Source organism: Vulpes vulpes, chromosome 13 (genome assembly GCF_048418805.1).
Source record: "Vulpes vulpes isolate BD-2025 chromosome 13, VulVul3, whole genome shotgun sequence".
Classification (NCBI taxonomy): domain Eukaryota; kingdom Metazoa; phylum Chordata; class Mammalia; order Carnivora; family Canidae; genus Vulpes; species Vulpes vulpes.
In genome coordinates this window covers 47892923-47911388 of record NC_132792.1, presented here as the reverse complement: position 1 = coordinate 47911388, position 18466 = coordinate 47892923, and positions in this window count along the sequence as shown.

Sequence of the window (18466 nt, the reverse complement as noted above, 5' to 3'; positions counted from 1 at the left end):
TAAAGAATACGGTCTATTTAAATTAATACCTCTAATTCATTCTGGAAGAAGGAGATAGTGCAATAAAGAAAAAACAGAAATGAATAGTGTGACTATTAGAAAGGATGAGAACATCTTTTCTCTTTGGGTAGAATGTGATTATTAACCTCCATGGCCCAAGAAAGTGTGAAGAAACCCTTACACTTACACAGGCTTAATTACGAGGGGTTTTTTTTTTTTGTATATTTTTTATTGGAGTTCAATTTGCCAACATACAACATAACACCCAGTGCTCATCCCGTCAAGTGCCCCCACTCAGTCCCATCACTCAGTCATCCCAACCCCCTGCCCACCTCCCTTTAATTATGAGTTTAAAAAAAATTCAAATATCCAATAAAAGTAAAAACTTACATAGTTTTGTAATTTTCAAATAATAACTGTGGAAATTTCATAAAAAATATTCCATTTCATAATGTTAAAATACTTGGGAATAAAATTGATAAGAAATATACAAAGCTACATAGACACATACCACAAAATTTTATTCATAGAATAAAAGGTATGAATATATGAATAGATATAAGATGTTCCTAGATGGTAAGTTTGAAGTTATAAATAAACCAATTCTTTATACACTAATTCAATATACATTTTTCCCTAACCCTCAAAGATTTCATCCACTCCTTTGATTTTTAATGCCATTTTATATGCTCAGTCCCAAGAGTATACTTACAGTCCTGACCTCTCTTTTTGTACAGCCAACTTTTCATCGGACATTGTCACTGGGATGTCTCATGACCCAAACCTTAATTCTGGTTTTTCCACCCAAAGTGGATCTTAGTTCTAGAGTACTCTCACTGTAAGTGGCATGACTGGCTACTCATTTACTTACGCAAGAAATCTAGGAGTCATCTCAGATTTCTTGTCTCTCACCTCCCATCTGCAGTCTGCCATATTTTTGTTGCATTTTGTTGTTTCTACCTCCACATATACCCTGAAACCCTCTACTTTTCTCAAGTTCTTCTCCAATATTCCAGAAATCACCTGCTTCCTAATTCATTTCCTTGCTTCTATTTTACTTGCAGCTGCAATCTAAATGTCATCTTTTTGAAAATGTCAATGTAAATTGCTTCACCTTTGTTTAAATACTTCATACCATCCCAATGCCATTAGAGTGAATCCAAAGCCCTTTGTCATTGCCCATGAGGCTCTGATGTCTAGCTCTGCTGACCTCTCCTACTTTTTTTATCTGTTTCTTCAATGCGCTGAGCTCCTTTGTACTTTAGGGTTTTGCCCTTGCTAATCCCATGTCTAGAATGCTCTCCCTCCATCTCTTCATATGGGCAGCATGCACTCATTCACCAGTTTCAGCTTAAGGGTAAATGCCATTCTGAGGTGGTCTCCCCCATCCTCTGCCCTGACCCCATTATTCTTTATCAAACACCTTGATTGTGTGTTTCATTGAACATCTTGATTTGTAATTTGTGTACCTGTTTATTGTTTAACTGCCTGTCTTCCAGACCATGACAGGTCTTGAGAAGGCCAGCATCCAACATCCAGTTCACGCCTTGCACATGGGAGGAAAGACATGAAAATATGGAACTTGTCTCTTGTGTTCTAATGGAAATCTTGTTTATTCTAAATTCCACTTGGACTAATAACAAATAAAATAAAAAACAAATACAGTTAATAATGAATAAAAGAATTTTGAAGGAAAATAATGAAGGAAAGAGAACTTGCCCTTTCATTATAATAATTAAACCAGAAGGTTAAGAAATCAAAGAAAAAGAGGAGGAAAGAAAGAAAAAATGGCAGATAAGTTTTTGAATAAGTCACTCTCCTTATATATAAGAACTTAATATTTAACACAAATATTTATTATATTAATGACAATGTTACAATATTTAATAAATATATCTGGGGCAATTGTTTGGGCACTTTTAAAAATATATAAAAGATTGGGTGTCCAGGTGACTCGGTTGGGTAAGTGTACAACTCTTGATCTCAGCTCAGGTCTTGATTTCAGGGTTCAAGCCCTTAAGTTCAAGCCCTGCATTGGGCTCAACACTGGGTGTGGAGCCTACTTAAATAAATAAATAAAGTAAGTAAGTAAGTCTATATGATTTATATATAAGTATGTATTTTACATATATATTTATAATTATATATAATTAATATCACTCCTTACATTACTCATTACAATAAATTAAAGATTTACTTTTAGAGTCAATTTTTATTTAAAGATTTTATCTATTTATTCATGACAGACACAGAGAGAGAGAGAGAGAGAGGCAGAGACACAGGCAGAGGGAAAAGCAGGCTCCATGCAGGGAGCCTGACATGGGACTCAATCCCGGGTCTCCCCCGGATCCGGCCCTGGACTGAAGGTGGCACTAACCTCTAAGCCACCTGGGCTGCCCTAGAGTCAATATTTTTAATCAGATTTTTTAAACTCTCTGTTTAAGATATTCCCTAACATTATCCCTTCTCTGGATGGAGAAGAACTTTTCATGCATAAAAGCAGAAAGAACTCACACAGAAAAAGATTTTATTACAAAAAAATATTGAACATCTATAATTAAAAATATCAAACTGTAAGAAGTTTTGAACATTAAAATTGATATTCTTAATTTAGAAAAAGATCAAAATGATAAGAAACTTTAAGCACATCAATAGATACCTGGGCAAATGGCATAGACAATTCACAAAACCTGACAATCAGACGATCAGTCTTTTCTTGAACATCAGCTAGCTGGAGGCAGGGACTTTAAGTTCACCTGAGCACTGACTCACTGAGCACTTCCTCTTCCTTCAGAAGAGGATAATCGGCTTTGCTAATGATGTGTTTGGCTCAGGAACCAGGAGAACTTGATACTTGTCAAGATAACCTTACAGGAAAGTTGTTAGTATAATCCTTTAGCAGTGGTGATGTAATCCTAGGTGAAATGATAATTCTAATTCTCTCTCACCTTTGGAAAAACCCTACAATCATCAACCACACAAGGAATGAGGATTAATGAGAAAGTTACATGGATATACATAGCGTCTTTTCTGATAAATTCTGCATCCTTAGCCAGATTGGGACTTTATAGCAATGTGTTTGTGTCATCTCTTCTGACTTATCCATACACAACTATAATACCAAAAAAAAAAAAACTAGCTAATAAATATAAGATCGCAATTTAAAGTAACATTGAGATTCTGTTTAACTACAAAATACCAAATATTAAAACATAATAATATTCGAAAGGATTAGGAGGCAGTGGAGGTTAACTCTAATTCTTATATTTAAGCACTCCCATAGAATTCTAGTGGGACTACTAACTGGCAAGTGCTTGTGAAATTAATCTGACAATATATCTAGGTATGTCTCAAGAACATTCATTAATTGTATAACCATTAAAATTATAATTATGTAGAATTTCCAATGATAGGGTAGAAAATTTAGAATTAAAAAGGATGAAAAGTCATATACACAGGGTTACCTCACCTTTATAAAAAGCAAAATTCATCGAGAAAAAAAAATGTGGGATTATATATGATTTTTCTTCCATCTTTACACTTCTCTGCACTTTGAATACGTCATTCAAGTCTTGGTAACTGGAAGATGGTATTATTGTTTACAAAAATAGATGAATCAAAGAAAGATTAAGAAATAGATAATGTTTTTTATTTTAGGCATTTTGGATTTTAGAGAATATCAACACATCCAGTGTGAAATTTCCTAGCATGTGGATTCAATACCATGAAAGTGACCAGGACTGAAGGTGTTGTTTTGAAAGTCATCTACAGAGACATCATGGAAAACTGAAGGAATGAATAAAACCTTAAGTGATTTGGGAACAAAGAGTGTAAAGGAGTTAACCTCTTGAAATTTTACTGGCAGGAATGGAGAAGGCAGAGAAATTGAGTGATCAAAATAGAAAGTTGTACCTGTGGTATCCCTACTGCATGTATTAGCAGTCCATGTTGGTTTCACTGAACTGAAAACCTTTACATTGAACCCACAGATGGTCATTCTATTACATCACTGGGATTGGGATAAGGGATCTATCAGAAAGAATAATCAGCAGGCTTTGACATCTTGTTATAAATCATTACAAGAATTCCTGAACTTTTGAAATAAAGCCCTCCTAGGAATTAAGGACATAGCAAACAACGTTGCCTGATTAGTATAGACAGCAAAGTACCACTTACCTGTCAGTTCACACTCTTGTTTGGATAATGCATTTTTTATTCAAATCTCAGTCCTCAATTCCTGCTGTCTAATTTCCCCCTTGAAACCATTCAACACTCGGAACAAATCTTGAGTAGAAAAAGAAGTTCTTATTCATTGGTGATCAAGGCTGAATTAAGGGTAGAAGATAAGGTCAAGACAATAAAACAGGGATCCCTGGGTGGCGCAGCGGTTTAAAAAAAAAAAAGACAATAAAACAAAAATCCATAAAATGTGCTAAATTGATTTATTGGCAATGGAAGAAGGACAAAATTTTATTTACCATGACTTCTCTTGGAAAGGGAGTTGTAGGCAGTTGAAAGGATTACTATGATCTGCCTCTTAGCTCAAGTAATACTAGTAACAAAGGAGAGGGGGAATCCTACAAATCCAGATCTTTCCATTCTTGCAAGCAATATTTAAAAGAGGGTTCACACCATCAGATATCTTTATGCATTCTTCTTTCGTTCACCTTCACATCAACACACACACACGTACACACACATACACACACATAATTGTGTCAAAGAAATCTGTAACAATCACCTACTAGAAAATGTCCAAAATTATTAGCCTGTCCCAGGTACATGCCTCCTAGAGGGTCTATAGGTAAGACTAGTCCTATGAAAGATATACTTGCTCTGACGATTTTGGTCACAAATAAAATCTGAAATAGCCTGAAATCTGCCCAAAGTATGTCTTCTAAATATGATCTTGCCCATAAGTCTTTCCCATGCCCCAGTGAGCTAAGACATAGCTCCTTTTCAGGTTGAGGCTAAAAGCCTTTGGAAGAATTCCATCCATGGATTTCAGTTTTCTGATCCCTTGCCATATGGCTTTACTACTATTTGAGCCAAACTAATTTTAAAAATTTAGAAAGAAGCCCCATTTGAAGCCCCTCATCCCTCTCAACTTCACTTTTCTTTGATCGTCTCCAAACAAACAAACAAAAAGAGCATCTCTCTAAGATTAGCTTTGCTGTCAATTTTCTGTTCTAGCGAAAGAATCTTTGAAGTAAAAATCCTCTCTGGAGTCATAATTTCTCTTTATGCATTGTGTTCTGTTTATGTTATTTTTAGATATCTTAAAAATTCTAGTTTTAGCCTTATATTTTGGGGAAAGTATTATGAACTTTTTAATGATTTTTGTTTGTTGGGCTCTAAAGCCAAAAGCATCTATTCTTTATAGACAAATAGTAAAAAAATATGTAGCCATTGTCACTGTCTTTTACAATTTATCCTAAGTCTATGTAGAAGATTGGCTTTCTTTTTAGCTTTCCCGAATTATATTTTTACTAATGCATTAAATTCCTTCTTGACAACTGTAGGATTCAAAGCAATTCAAATGAGATTAGCTCATTGTGGTTAATACAAAAAGCTTTATCTTTTAAAAAGTGTCAAAACTATTATCAGAAACTCCCAGAAACCAAATGCATTTTTACTGACCTTTATTACTTTCTCTTTTACCTTGCTCTACTAACTGGTAATGCAGTGCAAGTTACTCAGTCTGGCATTTTAAAAAAAGGCCTTTTATTATTTCAGTACATTTTCAATTTATTAATCTGCAACCTTCTCCATTAAATAGAATACAGATTCTTGCCATCTAAAACTCTCTGAAGCACAGATATGATCGCATCACTTTCCCTGCAAAAAAAAAAAAAAAAAAAGAAGAAGAAAAGAAAAGAAAAGAAAACCTACATTACATTTTAAAACCTGGAAGACTTGCCATTACCTAAATACTCAATCCAGCATTTAAAGCCCAAAATAATCTGAAATCAACATACACATCCAATTTCTCTTTTCCTAATTCTTCCCATGTAGGCAAAATGTTGATAGCAAAAACGAACATATTGTAGTCTCTCTTTCTCACAGAAGAATTGAACAAATATTTTAAACTATTTATGTAATATCCATTTTGACATATACTATTCTAGCTAGAAAACGTCTCTCTGCTCTGGGAGCTGCCAATGCTCAGATTCCCCCCTGCCCTTCCATTTAATAAAACCCTATCTGTACATATGCATTTATATACACCCTATTTCATTAGGATTTAAGGTAAGCACTGTTTATAATTGTTTATTCATTCAAAACACATTTCCTGAGTGCATCCTGCAGACACAAATGCTGGTAAGAGAAAAATCTCCATTTTCAAGAATTTAAAATCTAAGGAGATGAACAGAAACATAAGCTAATGAGTAAAATCCCTGGTGATACTTTGACCCCTGTAGTTCCCCTTGGCAGGGCACTCCCTCACTCTAAGGAATGAGAGATGATGAACCCACATAAACCAGAAATGAATCACCAAGAGGGAAAGCAGCACACAGCTTGGATCCCAAAGATCAGCTGTCATACACTGGTTGGGCTAGTGTGTGTACCTATCGATTTGTAACAGGCCCAGGGATGCTGTTTCAACTCTCTTAGTCTCATTCTTATTCTCTCCCTTTATGTCTAGTTTAAGCACAAACCGTACGTGTGACTTCACTTGAAGTGCTGATGAAGCCTGCCTTTCATGCTTGATTCTAACCACTCAGGGAAACGCAAACCCCATGAATAAAACATGGCTTATCAAAAATCTATCAATAATTTCAGTGCTATAGTTGTGAAAAATGCTTCTGACACTAAATTGTGTCAAATTTGGGACTTATTAGCTTATCAATGTCATTAGTAAAGCTCATTCATCACATACAATGAACTAGATTAGATAATTGTTTCACTACATAATCAACAAAAGTTGAGTCCTTACAAAAGTTTGGATAGCTATGAAATATTAAAGTTCCTCTTTCTCATATGCCAGTAGAATTGTCACTTTTATGTTTTATATGTAATTTAAATTGAGCAATGAGGCTTTTTTGTTTCCAATAAGCATTTATTGAACACCTGTTGCATGTAGATCCCTACCTAATGGAAGGATACTAAAAAGCAATTCAAAGCAGAATTCAAGCTATAGCCTCCAGCAAAAATAAAATAAGAAGGACTTTTTCCAATTTGGTTTCTAGAAAAAGGGCTTCCCTTTCTATGCCTAAGAAGTAGAAGAGCTAAGGATATAAATGTTTGATAACCTGAAATAAATCTGTCAGGAAAGAATTCCAGCTGCAACCTTAAATCAAGAGTAGCCAAAAAGGAGATGAATCAGTCTGAATCCTCACTCCTGAAAAACCCAAGTTTATTGCAGAAGACCTCACAACTGGGAAGGCTTCAGGATAGCTCAATTAAATGATGTTCAACTCATTTTGGTTACCTCCCAGGATTCCTGAATGACAGTTTTAGGCAGTGTTAGGGAACAACAAAGTGAAATGTCTTGTAACTTCTTGGAAGGTTCCACAGTGTGGCAAGTAATTCAAATATAGTGGTCTGTGAGGCCCTCATTAAGGAGCAGGGTCTACCTGTGAAGCAAAATGATATGTGAAGTATTTATTTTTAGTGGATTAATAACAGGAATCATTGCACAAAACATTCTGTTTTCTGCTGTTAAGAAATATGGACTCAAGGACAACAAAAAATAAGTTCAGTTATAAAATAAAATCCTGCTTTTCACCTCTGAGATGTATGGTCTGTCAAAACCACAAACACCATAATAGTAAAATCTAATCTGTCCACTTTGTATACAAGAATCTTAAATGAAGTAATCATCAGAGAAGATACAGCTAGTCGAGTCTGTGAAATAGAAAGTACTTGTAAGGGTTATTTTAGGCCAGGTTTCTTGAAACTATCAAATAATTTGATAAGAAAGTAAAAAACTAAATGAAATGAAAATTATCCTTCCATACAATACAGATATTTCAACATAATTGTATTAACAACTTAAAAATACTATGTAACAGTTTTAATATTAATTTCCAAATATCTGTATGCTAAATTATTTGTCAAAATTATGTCAAATTATTTATCAAATATTCATTCATTCTATTCATTATTTCTTTCAATGTATTATTATGAAGCACCAAGAATATCAGGCACTGATGCTATAGAGACATAGTCTTTGCCTGCAAGGATCTGGTCGTTAGAGAGATAGATATATACACACATAATTATAATACAGCACAGTAATGTAATGATTGAATAGTGAATGAGGTATAGTGGTAGGACAAGTTCAGTTTGGCTTGGGACAGGTGGAGAAGGCTAGCCAGGAAGAAAAGGGGACAATGGCAAAAAGCCGAATAATACATAGAAGTCTACAACAATGGCATTTCCAGGGAACTGTGTGAGAATAAGGATAACTTGCATTTGATCTCTGTGATACATCTATGCTTGTCTCCAGGGGAGCCTGGAGCCATTGTAATGACCTTTGGTCAAGAAAAGAATAAGTTGTACCAGCTTGTGATTAAAATATACTGTTTAAAATCTGAAAGTGTTTAAGGCAATCTGTCTAAGTGTGTCCACGTTGTTGAAAATGATAGACTTCTGGAGTGCCTGGATGGTTCAATTCAGTGGTTAAACATCTGACTTCAGCTCAGATCACGATCTCAAGGTCCTGGAATCTAGCCCCACATTGGGCTCCCTGCTCAGGGGGGAGCCTACTTGTCCCTCTCCTTCTGTCCCTCCTCCTGATCATGCTCTTCTCTCTATCCAATAAACAAAATCTTTTTTAAAAAAGAAAAGAAAATGAATAGACTTTTGCTTCTACTCAAGATTGAGTTAACAGGGATTGGAACTAAAAATCTGACAAAATACAAGAAAAAGGAGCTTTCCAGTCATTGGACATGGCTAAATGAAGGGCAGTAATGCCCAAGACACAGAAAACAAATGTGATAAGTCCTACAATTGCCTCAGCCTACTGTCTGGAGATAGTTTCTAGGTGGTGGCAGTGAGTTGGAATCCAGGCAAAACCCCAAGTTAGTCTACTTAAATTGAAGACATAGAGTTAGGAGTTCAGGAAAGCCAAGATGGCTTTTGTTTACAGAGCAGTGTACAGAACAAGCAGAGCTGTAGAGAGAGAACTCCAGAGATCAGAGACCATCAAAGGTTCTTCTCTGAGCACTGAGTTGAGTGCTGATTAGCACTTGCATATGAGGGAACTACCTGAGTTTAAAGAAGAACCACCCACAAAGGGAAAGTGCCTGGAAATCTCATAGTGCCAGGAATAGGGCCAATACCTAACAGTCACAGTAGAAAACTTCATAATTCACTTGATGCTGGTTACAGTATCAAAAAAGACCTTGTTCAATAATGGGAAAGAATTAGCCTTAGACTCAATGCTGCTTTGGTACCACCTAGCAAAGCTTAAAACAAGACTCAAAAAACCAAACTATTTTCTGGTATTGAAACAATCATCAGACTATAAAATATAGAAGAGAAATCAGGAGAAAAATGAACCAAAGAAAACTGAACCAAAAATGACCGAGGTAATAGAATCTGTAGACAAGGACATCATAAATTATTATATTGTATTCCTTAGATTCAAGAAGCTTGAAGAAATTTGAATGTGCCAAGTATAGACATGGGAGATTTTTTTAAGTTTTTTTTTCTTTTATTATTTATTCATGAGAGACACAGAGAGAGAGGCAGAGACATAGGCAGAAGGAGAAGCAGGCTCCCTTCAAGAAACCTGATGCAGTACTCGATCCCAGGACCCCAGGATCACACCCTGAGCCAAAGGCAGACTCTCAACCACTGAGCCACCCAGGCAACCTGACATGGGAGATATTTTAAAATATCCAAGTCAAACTTCTATAATTGAAAAAATACAATTTGAAAGATAAAAAATATACTGGATAGGATTAACAGCAGATGAAGCAGGACAATAAAAAGATAGTGAATTTGAATACATATCAGTGGAAACCATACAACACTTTCATATATTATTTTTAAAAAGATATATTAATAGTTTGTACCTGGTTTAAGCAGTTATGCAGTCTGGTTTTAGTTACAAGACCCGTGGCTTTAACTACATGACCAGTGGTTTGTAAAAGACCCACAGTAAACTTGCGCCTTGGTTTCCCTGAAACCAAGGTGTCTTGCACTTTCTTGGTGGCACGATCTGAAGATGAAGAACATCTTGTGTAAAGAAAGAGCCCTGCGGGGGGACCGGGGTGGCTTAGGGGTTGAGCGTCTGCCTTCAGCTCAAGGAATGATCTTGGAGTCCAGGGATCGAGTCCCACATTGGGCTTCCTGCAAGGAGGTCTGCTTCTCCCTCTGAGTATGTCTCTGCCTCTCTTTGTGTGTCTCTCATGAATAAATAAATAAAAATTTTAAAATAAGGAAGAAAGAGCCCTATGAACTGTACCTAGGTGTTTCACACCTCTCTGATATTTATCTGTGTTATCTTTCTCCTCCTACAACATATCCCTTATCTTTATTAAAGTCTGTGTGAATATACCCTCTGTAATTTTATGTTCAATTATGGCGTTGTGCAACTGAAAATGCACAGTTTTTTGAAGAAGGGGAAGTAGATTGTGGTTAATAATAATAATATGATAATTTAAGGTGGGATGAAGGAAAGGTAGAAACAGCTAGGATTTCCATGTTTCTGGATTCTGTGTGGAAACAAAATGAAATTTAAGAGACAACACAGTGAGGTAGATAAGAACACGGACCCTAGCATCAGAACTTTTCTGTCCATTTCCGAGCTGTGTGACACTGAACAAGTTACTTGACCTTTTTGCATCTTAATTTCCTCATCGGTGTCTGGCAAATATGGCAAATGGCAAACCCTATATGAATGTGGGTTATTATATATATTAATCATTTGATTTTGTTTCTATCCATAGGCTCTTTGAAGTCTGAAAAGTATCTCTATTTTATTGATTTTACTAATTAATTTTATTGATTTTGCTAATTACTAATTAATATCCTTAAGATTTAGATTATATTTTATTCCAGAAACCAAAAACAAAACAAGAAAATGATAACAAGAAAGATGGTATGTCATCATGAATAAAGTATCTTTTATCTCCAAACCCTTGACTCTCATGGTTATTTTCTTACCAATAAAAATCAATTTTTAAAAAGCAATTTTTGCCAACAGGCCTACATAGAATTGATATGTGCTTCAATAAATTAAATACTTATTTTCATCTTAAATAATATAAAAGCAAATGTATTTAGAATAGAGTTATAGAAGACATTCTGGAATGAATAAAGAAAAAATTGAACAATTCACTGGGGAGAACAATGCCCTACAAGGATGAAATAAATCTCTCCTTTAAATCACTAAAAGACTTAGAATCATCGACTATATCTTGGATGACTGCAGAAGGGGAGAAAAGAGACAGAATAATTTACATCACTATATTAGCCTAGAGTTTTTGAATATTAATAAGTCATTGTTACCTGCTTCACTAGCTCAAGTGCTTATCTATGTACATCAAGTTGTTAATAAACTCACAGTAAATTTGATACTATTTCTTAATTTCAACTGTAAGGAGGTCAAAGACTTTGCATTTTCAAATATCCTGCCTTCAAAACACATTTTGAGAGTGAAAAATGCTAATTATAGTTGATAAAAACCTAATTTACTAGAAAGTTTATTTGGAGGGAATATCAGAATGAGTCACCCTTGTCAAGAACTGTGAAAGGTCTCAAGTTTTACTCCGATAAGTTAGCTTGTTACTATTTTATTGTTACTGACAGGAGACAGAAGACTCCTGGGTCAAGTACAATGGACCTTATTTCTTATGGAGGACCAAGCACTGTGAGCTATATGTTTATGTTTGTCAGTTCCCTCTGCCACTAAGTTTGAACAATAAGGGAAAAAGGTAGAACTGACCCTTCACCCTCTGTCACCATCATGTCCTCTCTTCTCTGCTTCTATGTGCCACATCTGGTCAGTTCTTCAGCTGCAACTGGCCATTTACTGACAGACATATAGTCAAAGCTCTGGGTGCTTCAGTCTTCCATCAACTACAGTTTTGCTTAGGGCAGTGGCAAAAAGTGGTGAAGGCCAGGAAGATAATGGTGACATCCATGGAGTGGCTGATGGGCAGAGACTGCAGGTGGCACTGAGGAGATGGTAGCCAAGTTCATGGAAGCCACATGACAACAACTGAAGAAATAGCAACTGAGCAAGGTGAAGGACAAATTACCAGCTTTCATGGAGCTCCAAGAAGATAAGTAAGGTAACAATTAAAAACCCACTTGTGATGTCAGACTCTGTTCTGGTGCTAGAAACACAACAGTGAACTGCTTCATGGAGCTAAAATTTTAAAGGACAAGTAAAATGCAGTGTATCATATGATGTGCCCCATCTGCTGGTGACTTTCATTCCTTCTGTGATGATAACTCCCCACAGATAAATCTTGAGAAGAGGCCACATCAAAGAGGATAGGAAAGGTGGAGACACAGCTGGGAGCCAAACTGACCTGCGGACTGTCTGCACGAGGGAGGGATGCTGCTGTGTGTGTTGAAAGGGGAGAGGACCAGACCCTGACACCTGCTACCCCAGCCACGGGGGACTCACACTGGGAAGATGAACCCCCATAGCATTTGGCTTTGAAAACCAGAGGAGCCTAATTTCACTAGTTCTTACAGTTAGTGGAGCTTAACACCTGGAACTTTACAAATCAGCAGGCATGGCTCTGGGAGAGCGGAGCGTGATAGGAAACTGAGTCCCATCCTTAAGTAGACAGCACAACAAACAGCCCAAGGAGATACAGCATAGAAGTAGGAGTTTGAAAAATGCCTGAGGTATACAGGAAGGAGATTTATTTACTTGTCTCAGGGGATGTGGTGGAGGGGCAGGGATCTTTAGACTTCTCCAGGAACAACAAAGTTGGCAGGCACAATTTCTGTCCCCATCCCCTTAGCCTAGACACACAGTTGCTAGAACCAGCATAGTACCAACACTTTTCACCTAATTTGCTAACAGCACATCCTGCCCCCATGTTCTCCTACACACACACACCCTCCAGCTAGGCTTTAGATTTAGGTCTCTTCTCACAGCACACCCTACCAAACCTTGCTAACATTGCATTCCCTGCCCCTGTGTCATCCTGCAGATCTGCCCCCTCCAATGTGCCCTTGGCCAGAGCCCATCCAAAGTGGTGCCGCAAGCCTGGCAGTGTCCAAGCAGCCAAAACAGAGGCTAGCACCACTCCAAAGTGACTTTTACCCAGGGAGAGGGGGAGATAACCATACACACCAGTCTGACTGCAGCCCGGCAGTGGGCTGAACAGATATCTGGTCTAACTGCAGGCTCTGCTCAACAACTAACACTTCTTGGGAGACTTCAAAGGGAAAGGACCTTGCGGTTTGGTGCTACTACATCCCTGGAAAATGCCTGGTCTGACTAAACTCAACCCCAAGGTAGCCCCAAACTGGCCTATTAACAACATAGGGACCTAATACTGTCCACAACAGGCAAAAAGAACCATTGCAGACAACTGGACTGAAGAAGAAAGGTGGCTCAATCACAACAGTAAGGCACACACAATACACATTAGAGACATCTTCAAGAACAAGAGACATGGCTGACTTTCCTAACACATAGAAACAGAGAGGGACAAAATGAGAAGACAGAGGAATATGTCTCAAATGAAATACCAGGACAAAAACATATCAAGAAAGCTGAATGAAACAGAGATAAATAAGATGCCTGACAGACATTTAAAGTAATTGTCATAAAGATACTCACTGAGGGATCCCTGGGTGGCGCAGCGGTTTGGCGCCTGCCTTTGGCCCAGGGCGCGATCCTGGAGACCCGGGATCGAATCCCATGTCGGGCTCCTGGTGCATGGAGCCTGCTTCTCCCTCTGCCTTTATCTCTGCCTTGTCTCTGCCTCTCTCTATATATATGACTATCATAAATAAATAATAAAAAAAATATAAAAAAAAAAGATACTCACTGAACTTAAGCAGAGTGGAGACCCTCAGTGAGACCCATAACAAGGAGAGAGAAAATGTAAAAAGGAACCAGTCAGAAATGAAGAACTCAGTAACTGAAGTTAAAAACAAACTAGTACAATCAAGGAAGCAGATGAATGCATACATGACCTGAAGGACAGAGTAACGAAAAGCAATCAAGCTAAACAGGTGAGAGGAAAAAAAAAAAACTAATACAAAATGAAGACAGACTTAGGGAACTCAGTGACATCATCAAACATAGTAACATTTGCATTATGAAGATCCCAGAAGGAGAAGAGAGAGAAAAGGGGACAGAAAATTTACTTGAAGATATAATAGCTGAAAACTTCTCAAACCTGGGGAAGGAAAAAAAAAAAGCCATATCTAGAAGATACAGACCCAGGACCGAGTCCAGCATCAGGCTCCCTGCTTGGAGCCTGCTTCTCCCTCTGCCTGTGTCTCTACCTCTCTCTGTGTGTCTCTCATGAATAAATAAATAAAATCTTCAAAAAACAAACAAAAAAAGAGTCCATCCCCTTTCTCCACTTGCCTGGCACTGAACATTAGCTTCTTACCATTCCTTCTACATATTTCTTTTGGAGCTCTTGTCACATTTTTAAATTATTTGTATATGCTTCTGTTGCCCATGCTAGATTGTGAACTTATGAAACACAGAGAACTTCTTTTGCACATTCTTTTTTTTTAAGATTTTATTTTTTCATGAGAGATGCACACACGCACACAGAGAGACAGGCAGAGACACAGGCAGAGGGAGAAGCAGGCTCCATGGAGGGAGCCCGACGTGGAACTCGATCCTGGGACTCCAGGATCAGGCCCCGGGCTGAAGGCAGGTGCTAAACCGCTGAGCCACCCTGGGATCCCCATTTTTGCTCATTCTTTTATGTATCCTCAGCATGTCCCTTAATATGGGCACATTTAAAAAAAGGGGGGTTAATCGACCAAGAAAGAAAAAAGAGTGTGTGCCATGGCAGTTCAATACTTTATTAAAAATTAATATAATGTTCAAGAATAAATCTGATTTAAACACATAGAAAATATGCAAAGTTATTTGGCCTCATATTCATTCATTCATTCATTCATTGGGTTATATTTACCAGATGTTATTAAGCATCAGAGATTTCCAGATTAAAAACCAAGTGCCCATTATTTTTCAGTATGTCAAGTCATTCTCTTGTGCGTATTTCTGCCTAAGAAGGATAAAATGCATTTTATAGTTCCAGCTGAGCTGATGAGATTTACATTTCTGACAGGTAAAATACATGTTGCCTTTTTCTTTTCTTTATTTGCTTCACTGAAAACTAGGAAATAATTTAAGAGACAGATTTTAAAACTTAAAGCTCTCAAGTCTTTTGACTAGGCAATTGTAGAAAATATTTAACAAATCATTGATCATCCTATCAACATTTTACCAAATAGCATATTATAAAAAGTCATAAACTAGAATTAGCAGGATGTTATCATATTCTTCTGAGAATGCTATTTTTTGAGAATGGGCAACCACCCATTACATTATTAAATATACAGCCTAAACACAGAAATACTGCAGAGTTCAGCTCCTTGATTTAATGACAGAAAATATATTCCCATAAATAACATTAATCTCTAAGTAGCAATAGTTAATTTTCCAAATTCAGGTCCCATAACAGACTTGTGTTTACACTGTGAATATAAAGTAATGAAATGGATTTTTTAACAAGCATATCAGAATGTGTGCATCCAAATGTGTGTCACCACTCAAAATAGTCATCTTAAGATATTTTTAATTTATTACAAGAATGTTGCTATTCCTCCAAATATTTATTATGGCAGTAATAGAGATAAGTTTACATTAGGGTGATAGCAAAAGGAAGGACTGATCAATTTTACCTGAATTTTTGATAAGCTCTTCTAAAAGGGTTAAGATTTATGCATGTACTTAAAGAATAAGTAGACACTGGGATGCCTGGGCAGCTCAGCAGATGAGTGTATGCCTTTGGCTCAGGGCAGGATCCTGGAGTCCTGGGATACAGTCCCACATTGGGCTCCCTGTGGAGAGCCTGCTTCTCCCTCTGCCTATGTTGCTGCCTCTCTCTCTCTCTCTCTCTCTCATGAATAAATAAATAAAATCTTTAAAATTTTTTTAATTAAAAAAAGAATAAGTAGATGCGTTATCATAGACATATATGGCACATATCAAAAAAATTACAGAAAAAATTTGGGGTGTCTATATTTATCAGTTGTTTAGCATGATTGTGTGAGACTAGAGGTGGAAAGGTTTATAAGATGGGGTTCAAGAAGTAAGCAAAGACAAGGTCAATGAAGGTCTTGTAGATCACGCAAAGTAGTTTGAAACCAACCCTTTATATAGACAGTAGCACAATGGGATCTATATTTTTAAATTTTTAAAATATTTTATTTATTTATTTGAGAGAGAGAGAGAGAGAGTGAGAGCATGTGTGTGCACACAAGTTAGTGAGGGGAAGGCAGAGGGAGAGGGAGAAGCAGGCTCCCACTGAGAAGGGACCCAGGATCATGACCTGAGCCAAAGGCAGACACTTAAAGGACTGAGCCACCCAGATGCCCTGGGATTTGTAATTTTTTAAAGATTTTATTTATTTATCCATGAGAGACACAAGGAGGCAGACATAGACAGAGGGAAAAACAGGCTCCCTGTGGGGATCCCAGGACCCCAGGATCATGACCTGAGCCAAAGGTAGACACTCGAGCACTGAGCCACCCAGGTGCCCCAGTATTTAAAAACAACTATTCTGATTATAATATGGAAGAGTGATTACAAAGGCATGGGGTTAGAGGAAAGATCAGTTAAGAGACAAGTGAGAGCTAAATTACTACAAAGTAAGGATTGATTTGAGAATTATTTACAAGGTAGAACTGATGAGTTAGTAACATGTTACACAAAAATTCCATTGAAGATAAAGTATAAAATGACTCAGGTTTCTGGTTTGTGTGATTGGGCAGATAGTGATACTAGTCACTAGATAAAGAAATATAAAAATGGGTCAAATGTGATGAAAGAGTATTCAGATTTGAAGATGTTGATCTCTAAATTAACTGTAGAATTTGCCAGCTGAGTCTGGTTAAAGAGATTGATCTAGCTTAGTGATAAGTATCTATGGTTAGTGAGAATATATGTGGTAAAGGAAACCATGAAACAGATGAATTCACCCAGAAGTAATATAAAGATAAGAAGAAAAGAGAACCAAGAAGGGATTTGAAAAGAAAGATAGTATTGCAAAGCAGACAATTTTGCTAAGTATTGTGCCAAGGGATAAAGGCCCACCCCCACCCCACCCCTGCCAAAAAAGAGGAAACAATAAGAAGCAATAAAAGTATTAAGTAATGTGTTATGTGCTTTCTTCTATGTCATTTTATTAAATTCTCAAAACATGCCTCTAAAGCAAGTATTTCCCATGTTACAAGTAGGTAAAGTGGGCCAACTTGACCAAGGTCAACAGGTAAAAAATTGTGGAATCAGTATCTGGACTGAGGTTCATCTGTCTCCAGGACACATAAATGCTGCCAATAGCATCATAACAAGGAAGAGAGGAAGATGGACATAGCATTTGATAGAGTAAAATCAGTGGAGTGACCAGAACTATGGAAATGAGAAAGTAAGTCCAGTGAACACTGACTTTATCTTCAAAGGGTTTGATTTATGGGTTTTAGTGAAAGGGGATCCTAGGGATAAGGGACTTTCTTCCCAAAATTAAAGGGACTTAATCATGTTGATGAGAAAGAACCAACAGAAAGGGAGAAGAGAAAGTAGAAGAATAAAGATCATTAAAGGATAAGGTCTTTAAAGAGATGGGATGAATTGAGGTTTGGGACATAAGGTCAAACTTGAGCTTTGAATCTGTACCTCATTATGATCTCTAGCCTTAATGGATATCATCAGAGCTATAAATTCCAAATTGTGCTTTTTCTTAGTGGATTATAGATGCCCTCCTAAAAAGGGAGATGAGGGTCATTGCCAGTGATTTGAGGAATTGCTAGGTAAAATAAAGTTTCTTTACTAAAGAATGTCACTGAGATATTAACACACTAATGCACATCATAAGTATCTAGAGTAACAAAAAGGGAATATGTAGTATTTTCCAAATATATTTAATCTCAGGAACTCTTTAGTCTTTAATTTCCCTTAGAGCATGTAGAAATATTACTCTAGAGCATATGCTTCCTAATTGCAAAAAGGAGATCTCATTATCTGTTATAACAAAGCTCCAAAGAAAAAAAATTTTCCTGCATCATTTTCCAGATAAAGGCTTTCCTCTATGAGTTCAAATAATCTCAACATATTTAATAAATATTCAGATTAATTAGGGTTCTTGGAGGAGCAGACACCAAGACACGGTGAGATATGCAAGAGACACATCAAGAGAATTACCAGGGAAAAAAGGAGGAAGCAGGGAGAGAGAAGGAGGGCAGAGACATAAGACTGAGATGCAAGTCTGAGCCCTGGGATGGAAAGAGGAGG